The sequence below is a fragment of the Sminthopsis crassicaudata genome, chromosome 3 (assembly GCF_048593235.1).
Source record: "Sminthopsis crassicaudata isolate SCR6 chromosome 3, ASM4859323v1, whole genome shotgun sequence".
NCBI classification, from domain to species: Eukaryota; Metazoa; Chordata; class Mammalia; order Dasyuromorphia; family Dasyuridae; genus Sminthopsis; species Sminthopsis crassicaudata.
Window position 1 is genome coordinate 482,372,822 of NC_133619.1, and position 17,792 is coordinate 482,390,613.

Here is a 17,792-nt window from a genome sequence, read left to right on the forward strand (position 1 = left end):
TCAGAGCTCCCAAGAAACCTGCGCACAGAGGAAAAGATTTTACAGATCTCCTCCCAGAGAAGGATTATAATTGAGCAGACGACCAGACCCTCACAATTCAAGAACTTTAAAAATAGGCACCCAACGTGGGGCAAGGACTTTTGCTTATTCTGACAAGGACTTATTCTGAGCCATTCAGAGGAGCTAGCCCAGACCTTCGCATTTAAGGACTTATTCTGAGCCCTTCAGAGGAGCTAGACTGGACCATTGCAATCTTGGAACAGAATTTCATCTCTCAAATTATTACCTTGTTATCATTAGTCTAGTTCAGGCTTTAATAATTGTATATGGTCTTTTAAACAACCTTCTAAAAGACATTTCTGTCTCTGTTCTTTCCTCAATCCAATTCCCCTTTTACATTTCTGCCAAAATAATCTTTCATGCACAAATCTGGCTATATCCCTTCTCTGCTCACTTATCTCTTGCCTACTTAGTAAAATTCAAAAATCTTTGCCTGACATTCAAGGCTCTCTAAAATCTGATGTCATTTACTTTTTCCAAGCTTATATTTTATTAATACTCACCTCCTTTGAATGTATTCTGTAATCAAATTGAAATGTTCTTTCCTTCCACCTTCTCCAAATCTTCCCAAACACAATGAATCCTACATGTTTATACCTCCATCCCTTTGTTTAGGCTATTCCCTGTTTCTGAAAGGCCTTTCCCCTCTCTTTGCCTGGTTTTAAATCTATTCTTAAAAGTCATTTTATATATATATATATATATATATATATATATATATATATATATATATATATATATATACACACACATACATATATGTATATATACACACATATGTGTATATACACACATATGTGTATATATACATATATGTTTATGTATATATGTACATGTATATACATGTTTAACATATATATATATATATATATATATATATATATATATATATATATATATATATATATATATTTGCTGAGGCAATTGGGATTAAGTGACTTGCCTAGGGTCACTCAGTGTCTGAGACTATATTTGAACTCAGGTCCTCCTGACTTCAAGGCTGGTACTCTAGCCACTGCATCACCTACCTGCCCCCGAAAGGTCATATTTAAAAGACATTACTTCCATGAATCCTTCCTTGGATGCTGATAATTAGAAATGATCTCTTCTTTAAGTCCTCAGATAACTTTGTTTTAACTCAGTAAAGCATATATGTATTCTCTATTGTAGTTATTTATGTTGCTTGCCTACTAAACTCATACATGGCAAGAATTACCCAAAACTTTGTACCCTCTCTAACATTTGGCACAGCACTCTGAACGCAAAAAAATCCTCAAAAATGTTGCTGCATTGAATTGCATTGCACTATTTCTGGCTGTGGAGTAATATTACTCATCTTAAATTTGTTAGAAAATTGTTTCTTTATCTAAGGAAATTAACCAGTTGGACTAGATTGATTGGTTCTTAGCCTGGGGTCAATGGATTCCCAAGAAGATCTGTTGATAGATTTCAGGGAGTCTATGAACTTGAATGGGAATTTTTTTTTTCCTAACCTCAGACTGAAATCTAGCATTTCTCGCATTTTATCTTCTTATTTTAAAACATTATTCTGGGAAATAAATTTTTAGATTGCACCAATAGGGAGCATGAGGGCATAAAGGTTAAAAACTTTTGAACTAAAAAATCTTTAAGGTCTTTTCTGTTCTAATAGTCTCTTTGAATGCTAGCTGACGGACTTAGGGGTCAATAGAGAAAAGAAAGATCAGTATCTTTAGTTGTAGGGATTTGGGATTTTGTTTTCTTATTCAAAGAGAGTTCTTCGAATCACATCCAGAAACAATCACCATAGAATATTAGAGAACATTTAGTCAACTTCTTTTATTTTATAGTGAAGTATTGATATTTGATATGACTTACCTAAGATGACACAGCTGGATGATACATAGACTATAATCAAACTTTCTTGACTCTTACTCTAGTAATCCTACCACAGAACAGACTAATAGCCAAAAAGTTAGTAATGTATAATGTCAAGTATTCATACTCTTCAGCATCAATATTATGCAAACTTGTACTACGTTATGGTCTTCAATAATACAAGTTGCAAACCATCATTGGATCAAAGACAAACCTGGAAAGGATCCTAGATGTTAATATTTTATAGATAAAGAAATTGAGGTTTACAGAGATGAAGTGACTTCTCCAATGATATCTGTGCCTGTCTGTGCTGTATGAGTTTCATCCATTCCTTCCACAAATCTACCACAGGGAGACTACCCAACTTGTTGGTAGCCTTCCTCAAGTTCTCTTTATATTTCATGAAACATCTGCTGTTTCTTAGTTGTTTCTCATTCTTAATCTGACTATGCCCTTCACATAGTTCTCTGATGAACTTTTGTGAAATTTCTTCTTTGTTGTGTGCACCTGCTCACATGTCTCTAATGTGCAGCTTGCTCACAGCCATCAGATATTTCTCTGTTGTGGGTTGGGTACAATTCCTTCATTGGCTTGTAAGCCACTCTTCCATAAAGTTACAAATTACTTTTGTCTTCTGGCTTTGTTTACAGTGAAAGATGTCAAGATTGAAAAGATTAATTTCTTCCAATAGTATGTCCACAGTGTACTGGTTAGGCATTGGAGTAGAAAAAAAGACAAACAGAACAGGGTGTCAGCCCTCTCTACTAGAAGAATTGATCATGGCTCCCAAATACTCTTCAAGGGCAGATAGTGTAGCCCTGGAAAAAATAGATTTGGATTTTTACATGAAAAAATATGACTAGGAAAGGAATCCACATGTGCAAAAATATTTGTAGTGGTAAGAAACTAGAAACTGAGTTGGAGAATGGCTGAATAAGCTATGGTATGTGAATGTAATGGAATATTATTATTCTATAAGAAATGATAAGCAGGATGACTTCAGAGAGGCCTGGAAAGAATGACATGAACTGATGCTAAGTGAAATGAGCAAAACCAAGAGATCATTGTACACAGCAATAGCAATATTATATGATAATCAATTCTGATGGATGTGGCCCTCTCCAACAATGAGATGATTCAGACCAGTTCAAGTGGTCTTGTGATCAAAAGAGCCATCTACACCCAGAGAGAGGACTGTGGGAACTGAGTGTGGTTCACAACACAGCATTCTCATTCTTTTTGTTGTTTGCTTGCATTTTATTTTCTTCATTATTTTTTTCTGGTTTGATGTGATTTTTCTTGTAAAACAAGATAATTATATAAATGTGTATGCATATATTGGATTTAACATATATTTCTACCATGTTTAACATAAAAAAGAAAGATAACTTTGGAAATCAATAAAAGTTTTAAAGAATTATCATAAGTAATTAAGATTTCAAAAGTTGTTTAACATTCAGGAGGTTGTCATGTAGAAATATTTGTTATGTTCAAAGTGCATACCAAACAAGGTATTTGAAGACATGGTCTGTACATATTATTTCCCTAATTTTTATACTCATTTAAAACTTTTTAGATAATTTAGAATACTCTTCACATATCTATGTGTAAATTGGTCACATTCTCATTTATTTTAGATCTTCTTTCAGACACCTTCTACATGATTTCTTTCTGAATCCTCCCAAGATGTTGTTGCCCTCTATCCCCACAACATACCTCTTATTTATTTTTGTAGTAATATGTAAATGCTAGGCTTCTTCCAGATAATGAAATTCCATGAGAATAGGGCGTTTCTTTTCTTCTTTCTTTTTTTCTCCTCTCTTTCTTTCTTTTACCTTTCTCTCTTTCTTTCTCTTTCTTTTTTTTCCTTTCTTCTTGACTTGTGTATCCCCAGTGCCTATCACAGTACTTGGTGTTTAGTAGATAATAAATGCTTATTAATTAGAATTACTGGAATCTGTGTAACCAAGAAATATATATTCTGCGGTTACCATAGATAACATTTTACTTAGCAGCTATGTATCTCATTTGGACTTTTTCTCCATCTTGGTTTACCTTTATATAGATAGATACAAAAAGATGGATCTATATATCTACACTACACATGCACATTTATCTGTATATACACATGTGAATCTACAGAACAAGCTGTGATATACACTACATTCAAATACATGAATGCATTCGTTAAATACAATGTGTGCCTGTGTTTATGCGGAGACACATTTGTCTTTATGCGTGTTACAATGTTTATGCATGTATCGTGGTGCACGTATACACGATCATGTTGTCATTGCTCATCACAGAGAAGGCTCGGAAGCCCTAACTTTGCATCAGAAAATACTCCAAACAAGACACAGTCCTTGGCCTCCGGGGGAATCAGGAGATTTAAACCTACCCACCCTTTCCTTTGCCCCGGGTGCCAAACAGGCAAAGCCAAGCGAAAGCCTAGCTGCGCTGCCTTAGCCCGGAGTGAACTCCCCCCGCAACCCTCATCTTTAAGAGTTGCTCGGGTGAAAAGTTAGGGGCGGTTGCTATGTCAACGGGAGAGGCCGGCTCCTTTTCTCCTCCCTGCGGCCGGCTGGATGCGCAGCGGGGAGCGCGGGGGCCACCAAATCTGAAGGCAGCTAGTTTCTTCTCCCTCCCGCTCGGCTCCGTTCTTTCTTAGGCAGCGGCCCCGCCCCCTGGCCGGCGGTGGGAAGCACTGAGGCCCCTGATTGGTGCGAGGGCGCCCGAGCCCGGTCGGCAGCCCAACATTCAGCTTGCAGCTTTGCTTTGGAAACCCTGAGCGATCGTCTTGCACTCGGGCTCGGGAAGGGAAACTACTGAAAGCTACGGCAGCGCCCGTGCGTGCACCGGGATGGCATGGAACCGCTTTGGGGATTTTCTGCCTTTTAGGAACTGCCACTGAATCTAAACGGTAATGTCGTCCTCTGGTTTGTGTGGTTGGATGGAAGTTTCTTTGGGGGATCTGTGAAGAGGTAAGGTTGAACTAACTGTGAATAATTAATTCATTCCTGTTCGTCTCCTTTCTAGTGAACTGACACCACCCGCTGTTTCTGTGCGGTCTGGGTGTATCCTTCCCTCCCTTACCCATTCATCCACTTTCACTTAGACTCACTAATATATAGACTCTAGATCTGACGGTTTAGATAGAAAGATAAAGCAAATGCTGCAGCCTTCTGGCGGCTCCGAAGGTGCTGTCTGCTCCTCCTGGCCACCTGTTTGTTCGGCAGGCGCTTTGCACCTCCGTGCTGTGTGCTGCCTTTGCTTCTCCCCCTTTCCCGCTCGCCCATAGAAGTCTTGCAAAAGCAGGGACTGGAATAGTTTGATGTGCTGTGAAGCATCAGCTTGCTCCAGACTTGATTGATTTCTTAGCGATTGTGATAAAACTTCACTCTCCAGTTCTAGAGTCCAGCCATCCATAAACTTCCTCTGACCTGGGGGGCTGCCTGGAGGGTTGGTGGGGTGAGCTTGAAAACTTCTCTCCAGCTTTGCTTTTTACTTGTGGCTGCTTTTCTCCTCTTTGTCTTCTAAATGGTGGGAAATGGGAGCAGAGGCCGACACTTACTGAATAACTGGGGTCAGACGGGCCTCCCCTAACGCAGGGGACCTCCACGGCGTCACTGCTCTGAGATAGAACGTGGGAGAGCTTGGCTTGTAAAGGCGTTGTCCCCTCCCCCTCTCCTCCAGACTCTAATAAGGTTCCTATTTCAGGGGAAAGTAAGGGGGACTGAGGGACATACTCTTCTGTTATCTGAAGAAACTAAGCTAGGGAAGTTAGTTCAGTTTTTCTGTGTGAGATGGGAAGATTGCTATATAACCCAAAGCAAAATATCAAGCTTAACATTGCCGCCAAGGTCAGGGGGACCTCAGGTGATCTGCTGGCTGAGCAGCCACTTGACTGTGCAAAGTTAAATCGCCTGGGACTGTGCCCAGAACAAAAACAAAATAAAATCTTTACTGGTTGGGGTTAGTTTTTAACACAATAATAATGGGTTTGGAGTCAGGAAGAGTTGAGTTCAAAGCCTGCCTCTTAAGCTTACTAGCTGTGTGAACTTGAAATTATAGGATTATAGATTTCTAGACCTCCAGGGAACCTCAAAAGCCATCTAGTCCAATCCCCTCATTTTTACAGATATGAGTCTCAGAGAGATTGTGACTTTCTAAAGTTATAAGATATTTCAAGCAACTTCTTTCCTTGGTTGCATCTGGTTTGGTGGAAGGGAATAATATTTTGTTAAAGTAACCGATTCTTTGAATATTTTTAATAATATGATTTTTTAAAAAAAAACAAAAACAAACAAACAAACAACAACAACAAAAAAAAAAAAAAAAAAAAAAAAAAAAACAGTACTTGGGATTTCATCAGGATTCGGAGCTCCTGGTAAAGAACTCCTATCTATGTATATGGGCACTTGCTTTGTGAACTTCCAGTCTTAGATTTTCCTGCCCCAAATCACACAATCCATATTAATCAGAAACTGGTCTGGAACACAGCCTGACTCCAAGACTCTATGTCCATTATACCGCACTTCTAGGAATGGTGATAATGATGATACAATTTTGAATTTATTTTCTATTTGATTTGCTCACATTTATTTATTCTGCTCACCATTTTTTCCTATATTTCCTTGGCACTTCACCCAATACCATTGCTTTTCCTTTACTCCAAATAAAAAAAAAAAAATCTCTCCCCATTGCTCTTCCATCCTATAGTCATTTCCCCTCTGCTTCCCCACTGCTGTCTTTCAGACTTTCTCATTATATTATGCTTCACCCTCCTTTTAAGTACCCTCTATGTGTGCTGGGCTGTTCCCTTCTCTCTTCTATTTTCTCTCTCCCCTTCACTCCCAAGAATATTGTTGTCTTCCCCATGGCCATCCTTATCAGTGTTAGTATTTGTGCCTTTTACATCTTTCTGTAACTTCCCCTCTACAAAAATCAATGGATTTCCTATTTATTACCTTTGGCTTTCTTTCCTCCTGCCCCCAGTTTAACTGTTCTTTGGTCCTGCAACATATACTCTGGTTTCTCTGATTCTTCCTCCACCCCAATTATCCCTTCCCAAACCAATCCCCCCACCCCCAGTCCCTTTCATCTTTTTTGCTAACTCCTCCCATGTATTCCTTTACACTCGTCAGCCTGTTGCTTTATCCTAAACCACACCTTTGTTTCAATATTTTCCCTCTTGTTTTTTTTTTTTCCTTCCACCTTTCCTTCTCTGTTCTTGCCCATTTTCTAGGTTCCGGCCTCTCAGTAACCACTTTCCAGTCAGTCACCTATTTTCCTTCAGATATCTATTTAAGGATTTTGATAATGCTGTTTAAAACAGAAAACAGAAAAAAAAAAAAAAAGAAAGAAAAAAGAAAAAAAGAAGAAGAAGAAGAAGCCCAATGTGCCCAATGTATTTATTTGCAATTACTCAGTAGTGTGGCTATCAAGCTCTCTACTGTATCCCACCAGCATTTTTTTTTCCATTTTAATATAGTAACTTCCTTCCATAGTTTAGAATCACTTGTTAGAGAGAGCTAAAATTCAGCTTTACTGTGACATAGTTCTTTGCCTTCTCCCCAAAGATGACTTGTTTACCACAGTTTTAACTAGTCAGCAACTTGCCTTCCATCTTTTCTTTCTCTTAATTGAAATCTCTGAGGTCCCGGTTTACCCTGGGATTTCTGGAAGATAACATGTATTTATCCTTTTCCTGGGAGAGGGGAAATCCTAATACATGGTATCTCCAGAAAGCCCCAGGGGGCACAGGCTAAACTGACTGTCAATTATTCAAACTTTTCAGTTATCTCCTGCTCCCTCATGGACAATATTGCCCCTTCTGGCCACAGGAAACAAAAGAGAGACAGCTGTATATTGGGCTTTACTGGGTAGTGAGTCTCTTAGGAGGAACTGACTGTAGTAACTGAGCAAGTAAATTAAAGCTTTTGAGAGGCTGCCTGAGGTAGCAGACTAAGAACTAGCCTTAGAGGCAGAGAGGTGTGAATTTAAGTCCTTTCTCAAACATAAAGGCTGGGTAATTGAAGCAAGTCACTTAAACTCTTTGTGGTGCCCCTACCAACTAGAAGATAAATTACAAAGCAATTGCTGGGCTGCACTAATAGAAGAAGGAGTGCATAAAGTTATGGGCCCCAGTCAGGAAGACTCTTTATCCTGAATTCAAATTCGGCCTTAAGACAATTCCTAGCTCCTGTGACCTTACCACTTTCCCCCACCACAGCCATTTAGCCTTGTTTACCTCAGTTTTTTAATCTGTAAAATGAGCTGAAAAACCACTCCAATATTTTTGCCAAGAAAATCCCATGAAAAGAATCAGACATAATTGAGCAACAACATTGGTAGAGGGATTTTCTTTTTTCAAAGAGAATTTTATATATTGAAATCATAGTTTGAATCCTATGGTGCCTTAATAATCATTTGTTTTTTGTTTTTTAGTTTTTTTGGGGGGGTTTTGAAAATGCTTAGCACTTTCTATTAAGCCTAAGCAATTAAGTGGCACTTGATTTCTGTTTTGTACTGAATAACTTCTGGTGCCTTCAATGGCCCCAAGACTTTAGGAATCCTAAAATAACAACAACAATACCAGATAATTTTGATCAGTGTTTTAGGGTTTTCAAAGCTCTTTGCAAATTATTAGATATTCACAAAAAAATCCTGCGAAGTAGGTGCTATTATTATCCTCATTGTACAGATTCGGAAACTGAAACTCAGGTAAGTTAAGTAATTTGCTGAATGTCACATAGCTAGGAAGTGTCTAAGATATGATTTGAATTCAGGTCATCCAGCCTCCAGGTCTACTACTCTATCCAGTAACTCCCTTGTCAATCAGATTTAGAACTGGAAAAGACATTCAAAAGTCCAATCATTTTATAGATGAGGAAACTGAGATCACAGAGAGATTAAGTGATTCACCTGAGATCATGTAGCCTGAAAAAAGTCTAAGGCAGGATTTGAATCCAGATTGTCCCAACTCCAAGCTTAATGTTCATCCCATTACTTCATATTGTGATTTATAGTAGATTGATAAATGAAACCCAAGTTCCTCAAACCATTATTTTAACCTTGGAATTCAATACATTCCCTTTGTGATATATGATAAAGAAAAACTTTTACTTCAATAAGTCTCCTAATTGAAAGATTTTTTTTTTTGTTTCTTTCTCTAAATTAAAAAACAAAAACAAAATACAGCATTGTTTTTAGGAGCACTTTTTGAGACAAATCTTCAGACATAGGAACACAAAATTGCAGAAATTGCAATTCAAAAAATGGAAATGTTCTAGAAAGAAAAAAGGTGTCATAAATAGATAAAAGGATAACTTTATATTGCTTTTGATAGACAGCATATATATGTATATTAATTTATTCATTCATACCTACCCATATGTATATACATATATATAGATATTTGTGTGTGTGTATATATATACACGTACACATACACACAGATAAATGTTGATTTTAAAATAAATGATGTGAATAATTTGACTTGTATTTCTTCATTTGGGAGGATAAATATAGCTCCTTTCTGCTGAATTCCTCAGATAAAAGAGCATTTTAAAACATTGGAGGTTATGCTTCTGCTTTATCTTTAAGCATTCATTTGATTTGATTTGAATATTGACAAAAATAAATAAGTTTTAAGAATATATGTCCTTAAGCATACATGTTAAAGGTCTAGTCCATTTCCTGCTCTATTACAAAATCATGATTAGAATATGGACAATTCATTTAAACTTTGTGTCCCAGAAGATGCTTGAGGGTGTTGGCAGTAATGGAACAGAATGAAAAAAGATGGATTCTATACCTGTCTATACTGACAAACTGCAGAATAGAGATGGGATGTCAGGAAAACCTGAATTTAGGTAATATTTTAGATGCTTACTAGCTGTGTGATCCTGGGCAAGTCATTTATGTTTCAGTTTTCTCTCATCTGTTAAATGGGGAGTCATAGTAGTATGTGCTTCCAGGGTTGTTGTCAAATAAGATAATATTTGTAAACTTTAATGCAAACTTGTATGCAGAATTTAAGACATTACATAAATGTTAGCTAATATTGTGGGAAGAACATGAATTTGGAGTAAAAGAATTTTGGTTAAAACTGTAGGTTTCTTATTAGTGTGAGCCAGTCACTTCATCTCTTTGGGCTTCAATTTCCTCAGCTGTAAAATGAAGTTTGACTAGATGTCTTTAGAGATTAGGTACATAAATCTTCCTGACTTCAGGTCTAAGTACTCTAAGTTCAGATTTAGTCATAGTTATAAGATGCTGGGAAAGTCTTAACCTCTGTCTGTCTCAGTTCTTTCATCTATGAAATGGAAATCATAATAGCACCTACCTCCTAGGGATATTGTGAGAATAAAATGAAATAATATTGTAAAGTGCTTTGCAAACATTAAAGCATTATATTAAATGCAAATTATTATTATTTATGGCCCCTTCATATTCTAGATTCTAAATTCTTATGCATTTAAATAAATGCATAAGATATATGCATATATTTATATAAATAAATGCATATATATAGTGAATCTTGCTGAAGGATTTGCATGTCATATGCAGGATATAAAGATAGAGCTGAAAGATTTGTCCAATCCCACAGCTTCACTTATATATGGTAGCCATGATTTGCACAAAGTTGCCTAGCCAGTAAGTGGCAAAGACAGAATCTAGATTTAGGTCTGTCTGACTCTCCAATGCTCTTTCCCCACACAAAGAGCATAGTGCCTCTTTCCCCTTCCTCAGATAGTACTTCTGTGTTTCTCTTCTGGTCAGTTAGGCTAGTTTAAAGGTCTCTTTCAATTTTAACATTCAATGACTAAAAGCCTAAATTAAAGAAAATGCTTTCTTCTTAATCTGAACCTCTGTAAATTTGATTGAAAAGTTGTAGATACCTTCATGCCCTGAAGTGAGACAGGCCCCACACATAGGCAATGAACTAATATAGTATGAAAACTGGATAGCAATGGACTTGACTATTTTAACTCATATGCCAGCTCCAATGATTTGCTAATTGTGTAATTTTGGACAATGCAGTTCATAAGTTTGAGCTCATTAATTTTCCCCATCTGCAAAATGGCAATAATAATACACTACTTCATAGGATTATTGTGAAGGTGCTTTGTAGACTTGTGTTTTGAAAATGATGATGATCAAGCAAGTGACTATATATCTGCTATAATTTGAATGGTGTCTGTCATAAGATCTCAATTCCCTCCAAATCCATTCCCCACTAATCTGACTGCATCAAAATGCATTCTTATGTGGACTGAAATTTTCAGTCCTTAAGATCACTTCTTTATAATATGTATAATATATGTGTGTGTGTGTGTGTGTGTGTGTGTGTGTGTGTGTGTGTATACACATCTTTCCTGGAAGAGATAGAGGAAGAATTAGCCCCTTCAATGAACTTATCAGTACCAGTATGTTAATATCGTTTTTCAGCAATCCAGTTCACTCATTCACTAGTAATCTATTTAGGGTCTACTATGTGCAGGACACTTATATGGGGTATAAGTACTAAAATGAGACAGTCCCTGCCTACAAAGGGTTTACATTCTAGAGAGATACATATTCATGAATAAACCATACAGGATATACACCAAATAAATACATATTGGCTTGAAACATTAAGGCCTCCTACTTTAAAATCCCTGGCTTTCTTTAGAGCTCAAATCAAATACTATCTTCTACATGAAACTTTTCTTGATTTCCCCTAGCTGCTATTCAAGATTATCTTGTTTTGTTTTGTTTTTTTTCCTTTAGTTTCTTTCTTTTTTGGGGATACATATTTTATTTACTCTGGTGTATGTGTATGTTGTACGTGTGTATGTTGTACGTGTGTATGTTGTGTGTGTATGTTGTGTGTGTATGTGTATGTATGTGTAACCTCCCATAGTTAGATTTTAAACTTAGATTGATCTTATATTCCTAAAGCTTAGCACAGAGCCTGGACCATTTCAGGCATTTAATATGTGATTGTTGATTGATTATTGGAACTTAAAGTATATGGAAGTTGATATACATGAGTTAGGGGTATGGATCCCCCTCACAAAATTTTTTGGCCCTCCCTTCATACTAAAGAAGTTTAATTTTTTTCTTTTATGGGGTATTTAAGGTATCTTATTGTAAGATTTGGGTTATGTATTTGGCTATGAGATCTGTGAGACTGCTGGCTGGCCTTCTTGTATCATCTGCAATTTCTATAAAACTCCCCCAAATTCCTATTTAATTTCTTATCCTCATCTGTGATATAATGCAACAGCATTGGGGAAAGTCAAGATGTGGAAGGAATCACTGTAGAACAAGTGCCTAAAAAGCAAAAGTGAATTTGTAGGATGCAGGGATCAATCAATTCTATTTGAAAGCATTTGGGAAGACTTCATGACATTTGAGCAGGGCCTTGAGAGATTGAGAGTGGAGCTGACTGCTGTAGTGTGGAGGTATGTGGCAATTCCCAGAGTTAGGGAATAGTATGAACAAATGCCAAGTGCCAAGTGACAAAGCACTAATTGCCTGGAGATCCTCAAATCATGGGGAAAGAAATAAGGCAATGTTTTGATAGAAGGTGGAAAGAAGAAAATTTCAAAGGAGTTAGTAGGGAGCTAGTTTCAGAGAAGGAACCAGGGGGGTGAGGATGTGTGTGTGTGTGTGTGTGTGTGTGTGTGTGTGTGTGTGTGTGTGTGTGTGTATGTGAGTGAAAGTAATGCTTACTTAATTTACTGGCCTGTAATCCTAAAACTAGGAGCCAATTTGGGAAGAAGCACCTTGTAGAAAAAAAAATTAATCAATAAATATCTATACTTCTAAATTAATTTTAATTGACATTTTTATATTGACTAATTTTTCCCTCTATCCCTCCTAGAGAGACATCACTTAGAACAAAAAAAAATTTTAAGAGAAAAAAAGAAAAAAATTTAATCTACTCACTTCATTGAAAAAAAAATCTGACATTCCGTGTATTGTTTCATATCTGTGGAGCTCCTACTTATGCAAAGGAATGAGGGGAGGTGTCTTTACATAAATCATCTTTGGGGCCAAACTTTTCATTAGAGTTTTTAAAATATCTAGTATGTCCCAGGAAGTGTGGTAGGTATTGGGGATCCAAATACAAAGAATGAAATAATCCTTAATTGTAAGGAAATTATATTCTGTTGAGGAAGACAAATAGGTAAATACATGCTGAAAAATAGGAGAAATATAAATAAAATATAAGATGAAGAAATACAAGGGAGTTTGGAAAGAAGGGCATTAGCAGTTGTGGATCTCAGGAATGGTTTCATATAAAAGGTATTGCTTGAGCTGTCCTTTGAAGGAAGAAAAGGATCCTGACATGTAGGTAAGGAAGAAATTCTTACCAGGCATAAGTGTTAGACAGGAAAATGGCATGAAATGTGGAAATGAAATGTGTATAAAAAAAAAGAGAGAACACAAGTTTGAATGAATCTTAGAGTACAGGAGAGGGAATAATATCTAAGAAGAATAGAAAGATAGGTAGTGATATTGTTTAAAAGCTAAATAGAAGAGTTTTTATTTTGCCAAGAGCCATTGGAGTTTGTTGAATAGGGAGATGACATGATCATATATCTGTAATTAAGGAAAATAACATTGACATCAATATAAAATATGAGAATTGAGGCAGAGACCAGCTAGAAGGCCAGTTGCAATAATCTAGATGAGAGATGATGGACTTCTGAAGTACTTATTTGGATCCAGTGGAAAGACAGGGGGAGAGCCAAAAATGTAGTTAATGAACCAGGAGACATAAGACCAGAGTTCGGATCCTGGTGCCTTTATAAATCTGTGTCAGCCAGTCTGAAGCAAGCATTCATTAAATTTTTAGTCTTTGTCAGTCACTAAAGTGCTAAGTGTTGAGAATTTAAAAAAAAATTGGACCCTTTCCATCAAGAAACTCACGTTATTTATTTAGTTATTTATTTTTGCCAAGGCAGTTGGGGTTAAGTGACTTGCCCAGAGTCATACAGCTAGGAAATACTGAGTATCTGTCACATTTGAACTCAGTTCCTTCTGACTTCAGGGGTGGTGTTCTACCCACTGTGCTACCTAGCTGCCGGAAGAAACTCATATTTTAATTGAGGAGACAATGTGTAAATAAATAAATAAATGATTTGGTAACCTCTGAGAGGAAGCCATTAGTAGCTAGAGGTACCAGAAGATATTTCATACTAATTTTTGATCTGATTATTGAAGTTAGGGATTCTAACTATAGACAGAAAAACATTCTAGGTATGGAGGAGTTACTAGTGCAAAGGAAATGCTATAAAGTATGGTAAAAAGTTGATTGCATTAAAAATCAGAATTTTAGTCCTGACTGCTACTTTTTACACTCCATGACTATGAGCAAATCACTTAACCTAGCTGGCTAATTTCCATGTCTGTCAAATGGAGACTCCTAGTTCCTTCCAATTTTGGATTCTGTGAATTCAATAGTTTTTCACTTTAATCAATACTTAATGGCTTTCATTACAGCTAATAGTCCTTGTTGGGTGTGTTCCTTATATGCTTCAATGCACATGGAAAGTATAGATTCTTTTGATTTAAGTACTACCACTGCTTGTGAAATCTGTGGTTTTATGTAATGTCTTTTCCTCACGACTGTAGGAAGTAGCTTCAAAAGAAGGTTACCATGACCTAATACACAATGAGTTGATTTGTGTGCTAGAAGTTCCTAGCCATATTACATTGTTCAATGCTTATCCTATGAGCATCTCAAAAATCAACATGTCCAAAATTAAGTCCATCTTTGTCCCTTCTCAATCCATTTTGTCTTCCAGATTTCTCTTTCTTTTGATGTCACCATTATCTTTCCAGATACCCAAGTTTTTCACTTCATTTCTATGCCTTTGTACTGTCTGTGTTTTAGACCTGTTGGTAATCTCTTATTACTTCACAAGACAAGTGAAACATGGTAATGAACCCAATATTGTCTTAGAGTTTAAAAAGCATGTAAAATGTATACTATGATCTGCAAATAGGGACAATGGCCCATATTCTCATCCATTTTGCATAAAGTACAAACTTTAAAATAAACAAAGAAATAGATAATGGCAATCTTTGCTGTTAGGTGACCTAGTCATCTTATTAGAAAAATATTTTATGGAATCATAGTGACCTTGAATGCTAATTTTCTAGAATATCCACAATCACATAAATTCTAGAATTTAGAGATTTGTCTGAAGCAACTGATAAATCTTCTAGAATCTAGGTATCTTTAAACTTTTTTTCCAACTATTCTTTTAAAGAGTTTTTATAATAGAAAAATCTTTGTGTTTTACACAAAGGTAGGTAGCTACCTAGTAATATACTTTTGTACTTCTGAATCAGTGATTTTGTTGGTGTGGCTAACTCCTTCAACAATGCAGATCATAACCCTTTTGTCAGTCAGTAGATGGTGTACTAATTTGTTGTGGCCCAAAAAAACCCACATCTTTCATTAATTTTTGATTAGTCTAATGATGAGGTTCTCTTCATTCTCTTGGATTTAAAAATGGAAGGGAATAAAAAAAATGCCCTGATCTGATTGGACTCTTACAAATAAGAAGACTAAAGTCTAGAAAATTTAATTGTTTTGTTCAAGGTCACATCACTATTAAATGACAAAACTGGAATCTGAACTCAGGGACTCTGATTTTATATCCAGAACTCTTTCTTCTGTGCTATACTATCTTCTGAAGTTTAGTTAGGCTGGTCTTTTGGACAGCAAACATTTGTCACTTGCTGGGCTCACTCTTGAAGCCTTTCTAGATCTTCTAACCCTGCCAAACTGTTACCCTGCTTTTGACAATCTTCTGAGATTCCAGGGTCTCTTCTATGCCACAAAGACATCAAAGGAGGACTATGATATAGTTCTAATAAAATATTTGAAGAAAATTTACCACATTCATATTTAAAAGCTACATTGTAGCCCAAAAGATATTTTTTAACTCAAACAAAATGATCCTGAAGAACATTCATATTTGAGTTATTAAAATTCAGTGAATGTGGGACTGTTAGAATTAGCTGACTTGGAACAACATCAGTCTTTTTCATTTTTAAAAACTGGGAAAATTATGACATCAATGTTTTGATCTGCAGATTTCATATTTTCTTTTCTACAAGAGTCAGACATTTAGTATGATCAAATTGTACAGCCAGTTTTTTTTATGAAATACATGTTAAATTAATAGAATAGTTTATTGTTTTTTCCCAGAAAAGAAAATGTAAGTTCAAGGGTTTTTTCCCCCACCATTTTATGGTGTCACAAAACATGCAAAATAATTAATTCTCACTATCTGATTTTCTCTAGTACATTTAAATATATACTGAAAGCATGAAAGAATGAACATAGTGTATTTTTTTTTTTTGCCTTCCAATTACTAAACTAAAGTAGGAATTCTTTTATATCTCCAGCATACAAGTAGCTAGTATTATCATAAAGACTGGCTGCCATTGTATCGCCTTACCACCATTACTCATGTTACCCATGGGAGGGTATAAGCTGAATAGGTTTAGAAATACAGTGATTCAAAGGAATTGTTCTTGCTCAAATGTTCCATGAATGTTTCTGAAATAACATCCCTCCCTACTTCTTTTGAAGTAAAAAGGAAAATGGTCACATTAATGCCTTCAAAAAGTCTGAAACCAGTTATGTTTCACAAGTAGAAAGATGTTTTTAAAATGGGAAAATGTATTTTAAACTAATTTAAAGGATAGATGAAAAGTTGCATATAACATGCTTTCAACTGATTTGTTCCATGATCTTTAGAGCCTTCAGGAGCAAAATTTAACTTTTAATTTTCCCAAACTTAAACTGTGGCCCCCACATTTATAAATTATTTCATTCTACCAATAAAAAAAAAACAACCTTTAGTCTTCACAACATATGTTCTCTTCACTGTCCTTATCACATCTGTTATAATGGGTATGCTCCTCTCATCTTTTTCTCTTTGTGAGTTCTTGGATTTATGTGCTGCCTTTCTGTAGTTAGGAAGAAAAAAATCCACACTTAAAATATTTTAAAGTTCTTCTATCTGCTGAAATGTTTTCCCTCCTCTTCTCTATCTCTTAAACTTTCTGGTTTCTTTCAAGGTTCAGGCAAGTACCATTTTCTATATCACATCTTTCCTAATTACCTTCCCCAGGTGCTAGTGCCTTATCCACCCTTCCTCAAATACCTTGAATTTATTATGTGCATATTTTGTATATGTCCTCAAGTTGTCACCCCCATTAGAATGTAGATTCCTTAAGAAGAGGGACTATATCATTTTTGTCTTTGTATCAGCAATGCTTAGCATGACACTAGACACACTAAGCACTCAATGTTTGTTGATTGATTGATATATGTATAGAAGAGGATATCTTGCCCTGTTTGTACAATAGTTTACTAGTTTCACTTGAAAAGTAAGTGCTAAATGAAATAATGCCTTGAAACAAATAAAATAGTATTGAGAATATGAAAACGTATTCTTTAAAAAAGAAAAAAATAATCTTATGCCTTTTAATGGAAGAGAAGAGGTAGGGAAACCTATATATTAATAATAACGTTAACATTTATATGGTGTTTTAAGATTTGCAAAGTGTTTTATACAAATTATTTCATTTTATCCTCATAATAATCCTAGGAGGTAGGTAATATAAGCCCTATTTTACAGATGAGGAAACTGAGGCAAGTGTTATTTAAGTAACTTGCCCAGGGTCACACAGCTAGCTCTAAATACTCTAGTCTCCTGAAGTCCTCATTTCTCCCAAGGTAATAAAATCCTGTAAATGATGATGTATATAAATAAGGTAATAGATGCCGTTGTGCTGCCATCTAAATTATATGAATGTAAGACACATATATATTTCATATTTCTATCTAGGACCAA

General features: G+C 35.9%; 1 protein-coding gene across 3 annotated transcripts in view; it reads left to right on the plus strand.

The window, feature by feature from the left end:
- Window positions 1-17,792, plus strand: part of SPATA13 (spermatogenesis associated 13) — a 369,865-nt gene that overhangs the window by 228,430 nt on the left and 123,643 nt on the right. The window contains exon 1 of one of the 3 annotated variants that reach the window (XM_074303647.1): window positions 4,682-4,837. The exons of the other annotated variants lie outside the window; for them this stretch is intronic. The gene's annotated coding sequence lies outside the window, so the exon portion shown is untranslated. Of the gene's footprint in view, window positions 1-4,681; window positions 4,838-17,792 lie in introns of those variants that run through there. 3 annotated transcript variants of the gene reach the window in all.